Genomic DNA, 13,028 nt, shown 5'->3' on the forward strand with positions numbered 1-13,028 from the left:
TTGTCCTGTAACTCTACAGTAAGTTACTGGCCAATTGCTGCCAGTGATTTACTGTAAATCAGAATACAGTACCATACCGCATTTTTTTGTGTGCCTTTTGAACAGTAGGGGGTGCGTGGTATTGTTGTTTCTCACTTATTAACATATATTGAGACGTCTTGTAAGAGGCTATATTTGTTGGACACTTCAGTGCTGTACCAATTAAAGTGATATGTGGCAGTGGTTCCCTAGCAATTACATTTATGTAGAAGAAGATCAGAGAGGCAGCAAGTCTCAAACCTTTAAGCAAACCATATCATTTTGCTCTTTAGTCACTGCCAGTTTAGAAGCCTTTGTTAAGGCCTAATTTGCAATATCAGTTGGTATGCTGTAATATACAGTTAAGTATTCACTATTAGTAATTGCTGATTTAATTTTGAATACAATTAAACAATAAAGTACTGTATAGTTGTTTTGCTATATATTTACTGCAGCATACTGTAAATGATGGTGCATTGTGGAGAAATTTTGTAGGAGGAGAAAGAATCGCTGACTCAAACATATTTTAAGGCGTGCCTTGTCAGTGGTTATATTTGTTGCACAATTTAATTGATATGTGTTTGTAGTTCTCTAACAATGAAATGTATACTGAACAAAAACTATAAATGCAACATGCAACAATTTCAAAGATTTGACTTAGTTACAGTTCATTGAAGGAAATCAGTAAATTTAAATAAATTCATTAGGCCCTAATCTATGGATTTCACATGACTGGGCAGGGATGCAGCCATGGGTGGGCTTGAGAGGGCATAGACTCACCCACTGGGGAGCCAATCAGAATCAGAATGTGTCTTTCCTCACAAGGGCTTTATTTCAGATAGAAATACTCCTCAGAACGCCCCCTCCCCAGACGATCCCGCAGGTGAAGAAACCGGACCTAGAGGTCCTGAGCTGTTGTGGTTACACGTGGTATGCAGTTTTGAGGCTGGTTGGACGTACTGCCAAATTCTGTAAAATGACGTTGGAGGCGATTTATGGTAGACAGAAACATTACATTCTCTGGCAGCTATGTTGGCCATTACTGCAGTCAGCATGCCAATTGCACCCTCCCTCAAAACTTGAGACATCTGTGGCATTTTGTTGCGTCACAAAAATGCTAATTTTAGAGTGGCCTTTTAATGTCCCCAGCACAAGGTGAATCTATGTAAAATACAAATACCAACCTGCTTGCTCTAATCACTTGTAATTGCAGTAAAATACTGTATAATTATTTTTCTTTCAGTTTACACTTTTACTATATTATACTGTGTTTCATTGCTCTGGTATCAAGTTACCATGAATATCTCAGTATTGTATTGGCACTATCCAGAGATGGTCAGAGATATATAATAAGATATCTTGTTGTAAATACAATTATTTTGTTGACCAATGTATTCTTAACTACAGCAACAGCTGCATTCAGTAATTCCAGTAATAGACTGTACATTTGATTACAGTAAAAATGTTTGTACATTAACATGGATTACCGTAAAATGGATTACTGTTACTTACTGGCTAATTGCTGCCAGTAAATTACTGTACATTTGACAGGAAATGTTTTACAGTGTAGAGGCAGAAAGTAGCCAATGTATGGGAAGCTAGGAGCTATTTATGTCTTTTAGGTTGTACTTCTTCCCTGTTAGCTAGTGATAGATAGTGGTCTCTGAAATCCCAGACCTAGAGCAACATCACTAGGTCTGGGGAGGATGTCTGATTCTATTGGACGTTTAAAAAAATAAATAAACAATTGTTCCAGGGAGACAGCACTTCTTTACAGTAATCTACTGTTAAACCAAAGTTTCTTTGGAATTTACCGTAACATACTGTACTTTGTTTTTTTACAGTATCTTAAAGGGAACTGTTTGCCAGTATGTTACATTTTTGTACTGTGTAGCTAACCAGAATAAGAGCCACTGTATGGTTCTTCAAAAGGTTCTTTGTAGAACCTTTGATGTTGAGATAGGTTCTTAATAGAACAATTCTCCATTAAGGATTTATAAAGATTATTTAATAAGGGTACTCTGTGGCACCAAAAAGGGTCGTAATGATACCAGAACCCTTTTTGATGCTCTAACCTTTTTTAGTGGTTCTTTATAGAACCTTCGGAAAGGGTTCTTTATAGCTCCATAAACAGATCCGCTATCGTAAGAACTCTTATTTGGCGCTATATAGAACCATTTGTTTTTAGAGTGTATGATAGATTAGATTAGAAGCAATCGATGCAATCACAGGCTATATATACACATATATATACAAACACAAATAAACACTTCAAGAGTTGAGTAGTGTGTGTGTAATATCCAAGGCTATTTGTTCCTACTTATTCCTCACTCATTTTTTAAAATAGATGTCACTGAGGGGTCAGTGTCACATGTGAGGGAAGTATTTTAACAAACCCAACAAACCAAGAGTTAATAAGACCAATAATCGTTCCCCCAAGGGAACTAGCTTTCTTGGAGCATGTCCAGGTGTCAAAAGCCACTGCCCTGGGACAAAGCAACCTGCTTCAAGCCGTGCTTGAGGACACACTCCCGCTGACACGCTACAATGGTGTCAGAAGTGAAGAGAACCTGGTAAGATGGCCTTGTCATGTCAAACATGTGAAGGGACTTGAAAGAAAGTTTGTTGGGGGTAGGTAGCTTTTTTAGGGGTAGCAAGCCTAGTGTTTATAAAACTGATAACCGTTCCACCAAACAAGTTAGGTTTCTTGGAGTAGCAGTCACGACTCCTGCCCTCGATCATGGTGACCAAGGTTTGAGCCACGCTTAGGGATCTTGCACTATAAAATTCTGCAATTTGATGAGTTGATTTAAAGCAACTTGATGGCAAAACACACTCATTTGGTTTCTTGGATGTAGATTTTAAAAAGCCACCTCTCCTCTGGGAATACCTCTGTGTCCAGGTACAGTAGGTTTAATCTGGGTCGAGTGACCTGTGCCTCAGAGACATGGCCTAATGCCTGCATCACACCTACAGCGTGATTGCGCAAAATGGTACGCAGCATAATCTGGAAATACAGTCCCAATCTAAAGTTTGGACACACCTACTCATTCAAGGGTTTTTCTTTAGTTTTTACTATTTTCTACATTGTAGAATAATAGTGAAGGCATCAACACTACGAAACAACACATATGGAATCATGTAGTAACCAAAAAAGTGTTAAACAATATAATATATTTTATATTTGTATTTTCTTCAAAGTAGCCATGCCTTGATTTCAGCTTTGCACACGCTTGGCATTCTCTCAACCAGCTTCATAAAGACTGATTTTCCAATAGTCTTGAAGGGGTTCCCACACATGTTGGCTGCTTTTCCTTCATTCTGCAGTCCAACTCATCCCAAACCATCACAATTGGGTTGAGGTCGGGTGATTGTGGAGGCCAGGTCAACTAATGCAGTACTCCATCACTCTTCTTCTTGGTCAAATAGCTCTTACACAGCCTGGAGGTGTGTTTTTGGTCATTGTCCTTTAGAAAAACAAATGATGATGCCACTGGCGTATCGCTGCAGAATGCTGTGGTAGACATGCTGGTTAAGTGTGCTAAATAAATCTAAATAAATACAATTCTAAATAAATTCACACCATCACACCTCCTCCTCCATGCTTCATGGTGGGAACCACACATGCAGAGATCATCTGTTCACCTACTCTGCATCTCACAAAGACATGGCGGTTGGAATCAAAAATCTCAAATTTGGACTCATCAGACCAAAGGACAGATTAACACCAGTCTAATGTCCATTGCTCGTGTTTCTTGGCCCAAGCAAATATCTTCTTCTTATTGGTGTCCTTTGGTAGTGGTTTCTTTGCAGCAATTCGACCATGAAGGCCTGATTCACGCAGTCTCCTCTGAACAGTTGATGTTGAGATGTGTCTGTTACTTGAACTCTGTGAAGCATTTATTTGGGCTGCAATTTCTGAGGCTGATAACTCTAATTAACGTATCTTCTGCAGCATAGGTAACTCTGGATCTTATTTTCCTGTGGCGGTCCTCATGAGAGCCAGTTTCATCAGAGCGCTTGATGGTTTCTGCGACTGCATTTGAAGAAACTTTCAAAGTACTTAAAATGTTCTGCATTGAATGACCGTGTCTTAAAGTAATGATGGACGGTTGTTTCTATTTGCTTATCTGAGCTGTTTCCTGCCATAATATGTACTTGGTATTTTACCGAACAGGGCTATCTTCTCTATACCATCCCTACCTTGTCTCAACACAACTGACAACTAAAACTCTTCTGATGTACCAAAATACAATGACTCTGTAGGTGTGATTGAGGTGTAAATACTAAGCCTATAGAGCATCCGGTATAGCACCCTTCAGCACAATTCAGAGACAGTCTTTTGGTCCAATGTTGGTTGAAATAGAACCATGTAGGGGATATTTTCAAGACATGGCTAGATCAGATGCAGATGACTGCAGATTAATGACCAGGAGATGAATACTGCTTCTGTTCGCTCTGAAAAAAATATCTAGGCCTACTTAGAACCTTTATCTATTTCACATTTTCTACAGCTTGGTCCCATTGACGTCAGAGTTGCTTTGTGGACACATTTTCCAGACACGTCTCATTGAGTCAAATTTTAGGAATGTCATTTATCTCCAGCATAAGTAAGCCCTACATGTCCTTTAGAATACTGGGGTGAATTACATTTAGGGTCATTCCATGAATGTGCAGTGCATTGCAAATCAGTTTAATGATAAGGCATAACATATCGACAACACAGGAAACACCATTTGACACGCGTGCGTGCATGCGTGTGTATGTACAGTGTACATACACACGCATGCCCCACTGTGTGTGTGTGTGTGTGTGGTTTTACTATCATTGTGGGGAACAGAAGTCTTCGCAAGGACAATTCTGACAAGTGGGGACATTTCGCTGGTTCCCATGAGGAAAAAGACTACTTTAGGCTTACACCTTGACCAAACCGTCTCTGACCAAATCGTGCGCATGTTCATTTTTTGCCCATGCCCTCCAGATGTTCTCATGACACGCAGGTTAAAATACAAAAAAACAATTGTGAACCAACTATTAATTTGGGCCAGGTTGAAACACACATGAAACATTCATGGACATTTACCTAGCTTGCTGTTGCTAGCTAATTTTTAATTGGCCCTTGATCGCGAGTCTCCGTTCCATGATATTGGACAAAGTCTTTTGTACAAAGTTTTGTTAAAGCCCCAACACAAGGTCTGAACATTAACATGCAAAGCTTGCGGTACGGTTTTGGAAGAATATGGACCTTATCGTTCATTTCAGCAAGAAATAAAAAGGTTAAATTGATACACACCTTTAAAGGGTTGGGTTTAGGGTTACAATTAGGGTTAGGGAAAATAGGATTTGAATGGGAATACGTTTTCTGGTCCCCACAAGGATAGTAAAACAAAGATGTGTGTGGGTTGGGGAGTAACTGATTACATGGAATCTGATTACAATGTAATGGATAACTGTAAATGATATGGTAATTTGGGGTATTATCAACAGTAAAATACCCTGAAACATTTTACTGCAGCATTCTGTAAATTTTGGTGCGTTGTGGGAAAAAGTTGTGGACGGGGAAAGAATTGTTGTATTTGCAATGGTACTGTAATACCACCCCACAGAATGCAGTACTGTATCTTTGGAGCACCAAAAACCTTTTGACCACTAGGTGCATGGTGTTGTTGTTTCTGGCTCATTAACATATTTTGAGGAGTGTCTTGTAAGAGGATACACCGTATTTGTTGCACCCATGAGTGAGAATGCTGTACCAATTTAACTCGTATGTGATTATAGCCCCCCATCAATTTGTGTAGGGGACAGATTGGAGTGGCAGCAAGTCTTACATCTTAAATGATTGAGCATTTGTCCATGTCCTTTTGGTCTGTTTTTGCCCTGTAGTAGCTGCCAGTTTGGAATCCTTTGTTATGACCTCTAGAAGTGCAAGTGATATAAATCACCAAATATTCATTAATATGCTGTAATGTGTAAACACTTTACCTAGCAGCCAACCTGTGTGCATCAATCCCTTCTAATTACAGTAAAATACTGTGAAAAATAAACCCCTCCCCTCAAATGGCCATTAATTCAATCTGATTATGGTTGCATCTACTTTTAATTTAATTTTTTACAGTATAATACAGTCAATTTTACTGTATTTTACTGTCTGTCATTACATAATGGCACACATTACATAATGGCACACATTACATAATGACACACATCCAACTTCTAATATACCATGCTGTCTGTAAGCTACTGGGTCGTTCCATGTCATTTCAGCAAGCCATGACACCCACCATGTCAGATTGGTGCTGTTCCTGCTATTAGGGATTGTTCACCCAAATTACAAAATGACATATTGGTTTCCTTACCCTGTAAGCAGTCTATGGACCAGGTATGACAGCAACCCATGCTTTGGTTTTCTCTGACCACTTTGTCCAATGCAAGTCAATGATACCTTTATTAGCATTGTTTTGCTTCATTTCCAAATCATCTATAAGTAACATGATTGAGTTACACAATCCATTTTTAGATACTCTCATGATGATTTGAACATGAAGCTTGAAAATGCTAATATACAGTGCCACATTTTGTTACATCGCAGCCTTATTCTAAAAAGGATTAAGTACAAATATTTCTTCAGCAATCTACACACAATACCCAATAATGACAAAGCAAAAACAGGTTTTAGAAACATGTGCAAATTTATAAAAAAATAAAAAACAGAAATACTTGATTTACATAAGTATTCAGACCCTTTGCTATGAGACTCTAAATTGAGCTCAGGTGCATGCTGTTTCCATTGACCATTCTTGAGATGATTCTACAACTTGATTGGAGTCCAACTGTGGTAATTTCAATTGATTGGACATGATTTGGAAAGGCACACACCTGTCTATATAAGGTCCCACTGTTGACAGTGCCTGTCAGAGCAAAAACCAAGCCATGAGGTCAAAGGAATTGTCCTTAGAGCTCCAACAAAGGATTGTGTTGAGGCACAGATCTGGGGAAGGGTACCTAAACATTTATGCAGCATTGAAGGTTCCCAAGAACACAGTTGCCTCAATCATTCTTAAATGGAATAAGTTTGGAACCATCAAGACACTTCCTACAGGTGGCCGCCCGACCAAACTGAGCAATCGGGGGAGAAGGGCCTTGGTTAGGGAGGTGACCAAGAACCCGATGGTCACTCTGACAGAGCTCTAGAGTTCCTCTGTGGAGATGGGAGAACCTGCCAAAAGGACAACAATCTCTGCAGCACTCCACCAATCAGGCCTTTATGGTAGAGTGGCCAGACGGAAGCCACTCCTCAGTAAAAGGCACATGACAGTCCGCTTGGAGTTTGCCAAAAGGCACCTAAAGACTCTCAGACCATGCAAAACAAGATTCTCTGGTCTGATGAAACCAAGATTGAACTCTTTGGCCTGAATTCTAAGCGTCACGTCTGGAGGAAACCTGGCACCATCTCTACGGTGAAGCATAGTGGTGGCAGCATCATGCTGTGGGGATGTTTTTCAGCGACAGGGACTGGGAGACTAGTCAGGATCGAGGGAAAGATTAACAGAGCAAAGTACAGAGAGATCCTTAATGAAAACCTGCTCCAGAGTGCTCAGGACCACACACTGGGGGCGAAGATTCACCTTCCAACAGGACAACTAACCTAAGCACACAGCCAAGACAATACAGGAGTGACTTCGGAACAAGTCTCTGAATGTCCTTGAGTGGCTCAGCCAGAGCCCGGACTTGAACCTGATCAAACATTTCTGGAGAGTCCTGAAAATAGCTGTGCAGCAATGCTCCCCATCCAACCTGACAGAGCTTGAGAGGATCTGCAGAGAAGAATGGGAGAAACTCCCCAAATACAGGTGTGCCAAGCTTGTAGAGTCATACCCAAGAAGCCTCAAAGCTGTAATCGCTGCCAAAGGTGCTTCAACAAGGTACTGAGTAAAGGGTCTGAATACTTATCTAAATATGATATTTCAGTGTGAATTATTTATGAATTAGCAAAAATGTCTAAAAACTTGTTTTTGCTTTGTCATTATGGGGTGTTGTCTGTAGATCGATGAGGGGGGGGGGGGAATATTTTATACATTTTACAATAAGGCTGTAACCTAATAAAATGTGGAAAAGGTCAAGGGGTCTGAATACTTCCCGAAGGCACTGTAGGTACCATTGACTTGTATTGGATTTGTGCCACAAATGCTAAAAAGTTAGCATTTTGACTTGTATTGGATTTGTGCCACAAATGCTAAAAAGTTAGCATTTTAAATAGTGGCCAACAAAACCAAAGCATGGGTTGTTGCCATACACTTGTCAATAGACTGCTTACATGGCAAGGAAACCAATGTAATTTCATAATGAGGGGGAACTATCCCTTTAAAACGTTGGGGGATAATAGCAGGAACAGCATCATCTAGTGGTCAGAACCTGGTAATATCAGTATTTGGGATGAGACATATACCGGACAATTGTATGTCTCCAAATGTTGTCTATCACTAGCAGCACCATATCACCAAGTAAAATTCTGAGTGTATGTAAATGTACTTGGCGAATAAAGGTGATTCTGATTCTTAATGGGAAAGTAATCCAAAACTAACTAAGTAATCAGATTGCGTTACTTGAGTTTGGGTAATCCAAAAGTTACATTACTGATTACAACCTCAGGGGTTTGTGGTATATGGCCAAAGCATCATGCCTAAGAACAGCCCTTAGCCATGGTATATTGGCCATATACCACACCCCCCCATGCCTTATTGCTTAAATATACCATGGATGTCAGCCAATCAGCATTCAGGGCTCAAACCACCCAGATTATAATATGGACTAGGCTACTTTATATAAGTAGAATTGTTATGGTGTATTATGCCTTGTTATGTGACAATTCTACACACAATAACATCTGTTTGCCTTATTGTTTCTCTCACTGACATCAAACTTGCATTGCAGACGTCACATGCTAAATAGTGTCTGGCATGATTTAGGATTCTTAGAACATGTTTTGGTATTAAACTTGTGTGAAAAGATCATGCCCAACACCGCAACGCCCTTTTGAAAATTATCGACTTTACCATCACTTTACCTCTTTTCAATCACAACCTAATAACGGTTAACAATTTCAAAACAACATAACCTCGGCACGGTGTTTTATTTTCGTTAGCCTTTTTGTCCATCGAGAAGCTTTGCGTTGGAGCGAATCAATTCTGGAACTAGGATACATATATCACCATACCGCGCTCTCCTTCTCTCCCTTTCAAGTGTTATCACGTGCGTGAGCTAAATTCTACAATCAGTGTAGGGTTGCACAAACCGATTTAGGTTCCAAACTGTTTAATTTCTCAGCGAGAATGTTGTGAAAACTCGGTCTGATAGAGGTCAAATAGTGAGATAATTGGAACTGTGATGATGACAAGAGGCGGGAAGAAGAACTTTTGAGAAATACCTTCTTCTATGACCTTTAATAACCGGTGGCTTTATTGCCTTCATCCATATGAGAAGTTTCCCCTGAGCTCGAGACATCTGCCGCGCACTCTGCGCTGTCCAAACTCTCTGCCACCGGGAATATTTTGTCATAGGTTGTTCTATTACCACATTGGGAAATATAGGGCGACTGTTTCATGGTAGACTTGGTAAGTGACTCAACATTTTTTTTCTCCTACACAAGTGTTTGATAGTTTTTGTAGTGACGCTTTACTTATACTGAGCATCACAGCTGGACTAGACCGAAGCTTTCAGATAGGTTGACCAGGAAGACAACTATATTTTAGTTAGCGTTTATTTATTTAGGCTACTTGCAGTCTGAGTGTTTTTTGAATTCAGTGTTTGGAAAGCTATGACTCGTACCCATCACAAATCATGTAATTGTAGCTTTTTATGCATCAAAGATCCACAGTGAATTTAAGTGAGGAACCTGCCTACCTACACTGTAACAGAAAACTATAATTTATACAGTAATTTGAGGTATTATCAACAGTAAAAAAATCTGATATTTTTCACTGTGCAGCATACTGTAAATGATGGTGCATTGTGGGAGATTGCTGTATTTCGAATGGTACTGTAATTCCACCCCACCGAATACAGTGCCCTACCATATATGGCAGCAGGTAGCCTAGTGGTTAGAGCGTTTGCCTCATTAACATATTTTGAGGTGAGCTTTGTTAGACTATTTGTTGCACTCCTGGGTGAGGATGCTGCAACAATTTAACTCTTATGTATTTAAAGTGCTTCATCAATTCAAAATGTACAGTGCCTTCAGAAAGTATTCACACCCTTAGATTCACACCCTTAGAAATTGATTTAATCGTGTTTTTTTTTTGGGGTCAATGATCCACACCAAATATTCTGTAATTTCAAAGTGGGAAAAAAATGCAAACATTTTGTAAAAAATAAAATAATAATAATAATAAAATAAAATACTAATATATTGCTTACATAAGTATTCAATGCATGTTAGAATCACCTTTGGCAGCAATTACAGCTGTGAGTCTTACTGGGTAAATCTCTAAACTTTGTACAATATTTGCACTTTTTTTATATTCTTCAAGCTCTGTCAAGTTGGTTGTTGATCATTGCTAAACAGCCATTTTCAAGTCTTGCCATAGATTTTCAAGCCACTTTAAGTCAAAACTGGTGTCAGTTAACATTGGCGCCGGAGGGGATGGCCACCATTTTATGGGCTCCTGACCAATTGTGCTATTTTGTGTGTTAATTTTTTTTTGCTACTGTTTTGAACTTTTTTGGTACATAATGTTTCCGCCATTGTTTACTATGACTGAAAGTAGGTTTTGGACATCAGAACAGTGATTACTCACTTAGAATTGGACAATGATTTTTTTCTTTAATGAGTCTGATGCGAAGGATATATGGCTCTTCCCGGGACCAGGCTCAAATCCCCATCAATCTTATGAAGAGCTGACTGCGTCGGGGAGTGGATTATTCGCCTTTACCTCCGTTCTACTGGCAAACGTGCAATCACTGGAGAATAAACTGGATGAGCTCATTTGAGACTATCCTATCAGCGGGACATTAAAAACTGTAATATCCTATATTTCACGGAGATGTGGCTGAGCAAGGACATTGATAATATACAGTTAGCTGGGTTTTCTGTGGATCAGCTAGACAGAATAGCAGCCTCCAGTAAGATCAGGGGGGTAGTGTGTGTCTCTTTATCAACAACAGCTGGTGCGCAATCTCTAGGTCTAAAGGTTTTGCTCTCCTGCGTTCGAGTACCTCACGATAATCTGTAGACCACACTATTTACCAAAATAGTTTTCATCTATATTCTTCGTAGCTGTCTATTTACCACCACAAATCGATGCTGGCACTAAGACCCCACTCAACGAGCTGTATAAGGCCATAAGCAAACAAGAAAATGCTTATCCAGAAGTGGCGGTTCTTGTGGCCGGGGACTTTAATGCAGGAAAACAGAAATGCTGGTAGAAATTCAGAAAAACGGATGTCACATGTGCAACTGAGGAAAACAAACACTAGATCACCTTTACTCCACACACAGAGATGCGTACAAAGCTCTCCTCTCTATCGCCCATTTAGCAAATCTGACCATAACTTTATCCTCCTGATTCCTACTTACGAGCAAAAACTCAATCAGGAAGTACCAGTGACGCGCTCAATACGGAAGTGGTCCGATGAATCGGATGCTAAGCTACCCTAAGCACACAGCCAAGACAACGCAGGAGTGGTTTCGGGACAAGTCTCTGAATGTCCTTGAGTGGCCCAGCCAGAGCCCAGACTTGAACCAATCGAACATCTGGAGAGACCTGAAAATAGTTGTGCAGTGACGCTCCCCATCCAACCTGACAGAAGTTGAGAGGATCTGCAGAGAAGAATGGGAGAAAGTCCCCAAATACAAGTGTGCCAAGCTTGTAGCGTTATACACAAGAAGAATTGAGGCTGTAATCACTGCCAAAGGTGCTTCAACAAAGTACTGAGTAAAGCATCTGAATACTTATGCAAATGTGATGTTTCAGTTTAACATTTTTAATACATTTCCAAAAATGTCATTATGGGATATTGATTGTAGATTGAAGAGTGAAACATTTAATTTAATGCACTGTACATATTACATCTTACATATTAGCAAATGTTTCTTACTTGCTTTGTTCGTTAAGGGCTTGTTAGTAAGCATTTCACGGTAAGGTCTACACCAGTTTCATTCAGCGCATTTCACAAATACGATTTGATTTATTGTGTATAGGCCAGTGACAAATCTATTTTAAATTCAGGCTGTAACACAGCACAATGTGGAAAAAGTCAAGGGGCGTGAATGCTTTCCGAAGCACTGTATAGGGGGCAGATTAGAGTGGCAGCAAGTCTTAAACCATAAATGGTTGAGCATTTTTCCTTGTCCTTCTGGTCTGTTTTGCAGTGTAGTCAGTGCCCGTTTAAGCATCTACAAGTGCAAGTGATATAAAAAAAACGAATATTCATTAACATGTTGTAATGTGTAAACACTTTATTAAGCAGTCAACCTGCTTGCACCAATCCCTTGTAATTACAGTAAAATACAAACCTCTCCCCTCAATTAATTTCATTCATTCATCCATTCATTAATTCCAATTACGGTAGCATTGACTTTTTTACTGTATAATACAGACAATTTTACAGTATTGTACCGTGTGTCATCACACAGTACTTGTTTTGATACTGTATTTATATTATGTGTACTGTAATATGAAAAACCCAAAATATTTTGCCTGTAAGATACTGTCAAATTAATGGCAGCCCCAAGCTTATAGGGACCACTATATGTTTGGGCATCATTTCTCATAATCTCAATCTTCTTCTTTCCCAATTGCTCTTTAAACTATTCTGCTGTCCAAAATGTTCAGTTTGTAAAATCGGTATTACGAACCTGTTACATAACCGGCACCGGTAGAGCTGTTGCTGAGATTTCTAAATTATGCGTTCGGAAGAGTTTAAATACAGTAGTTTATGGTAATGGCTAGGGCTGCCCTGACATTACAGCTCAGCAAATTCCCCAGTGTTAAATCAACACTGACATTGGTAAA

At 39.6% G+C, this 13,028-nt stretch overlaps 1 protein-coding gene across 2 annotated transcripts in view; it reads left to right on the plus strand.

Annotated features, from left to right (window-relative positions):
• The first annotated feature begins 9,139 nt into the window (after positions 1 to 9,139).
• Positions 9,140 to 13,028, plus strand: part of LOC115133144 (solute carrier organic anion transporter family member 1C1-like) — a 60,937-nt gene continuing 57,048 nt past the window's right edge. For both annotated transcript variants that reach the window (XM_029666080.2, XM_029666081.2), the window contains exon 1: positions 9,140 to 9,629. The gene's annotated coding sequence lies outside the window, so the exon portion shown is untranslated. The remainder of the gene's footprint in view (positions 9,630 to 13,028) is intronic.

Source organism: Oncorhynchus nerka, linkage group LG8 (assembly GCF_034236695.1).
Source record: "Oncorhynchus nerka isolate Pitt River linkage group LG8, Oner_Uvic_2.0, whole genome shotgun sequence".
NCBI lineage: Eukaryota > Metazoa > Chordata > Actinopteri > Salmoniformes > Salmonidae > Oncorhynchus > Oncorhynchus nerka.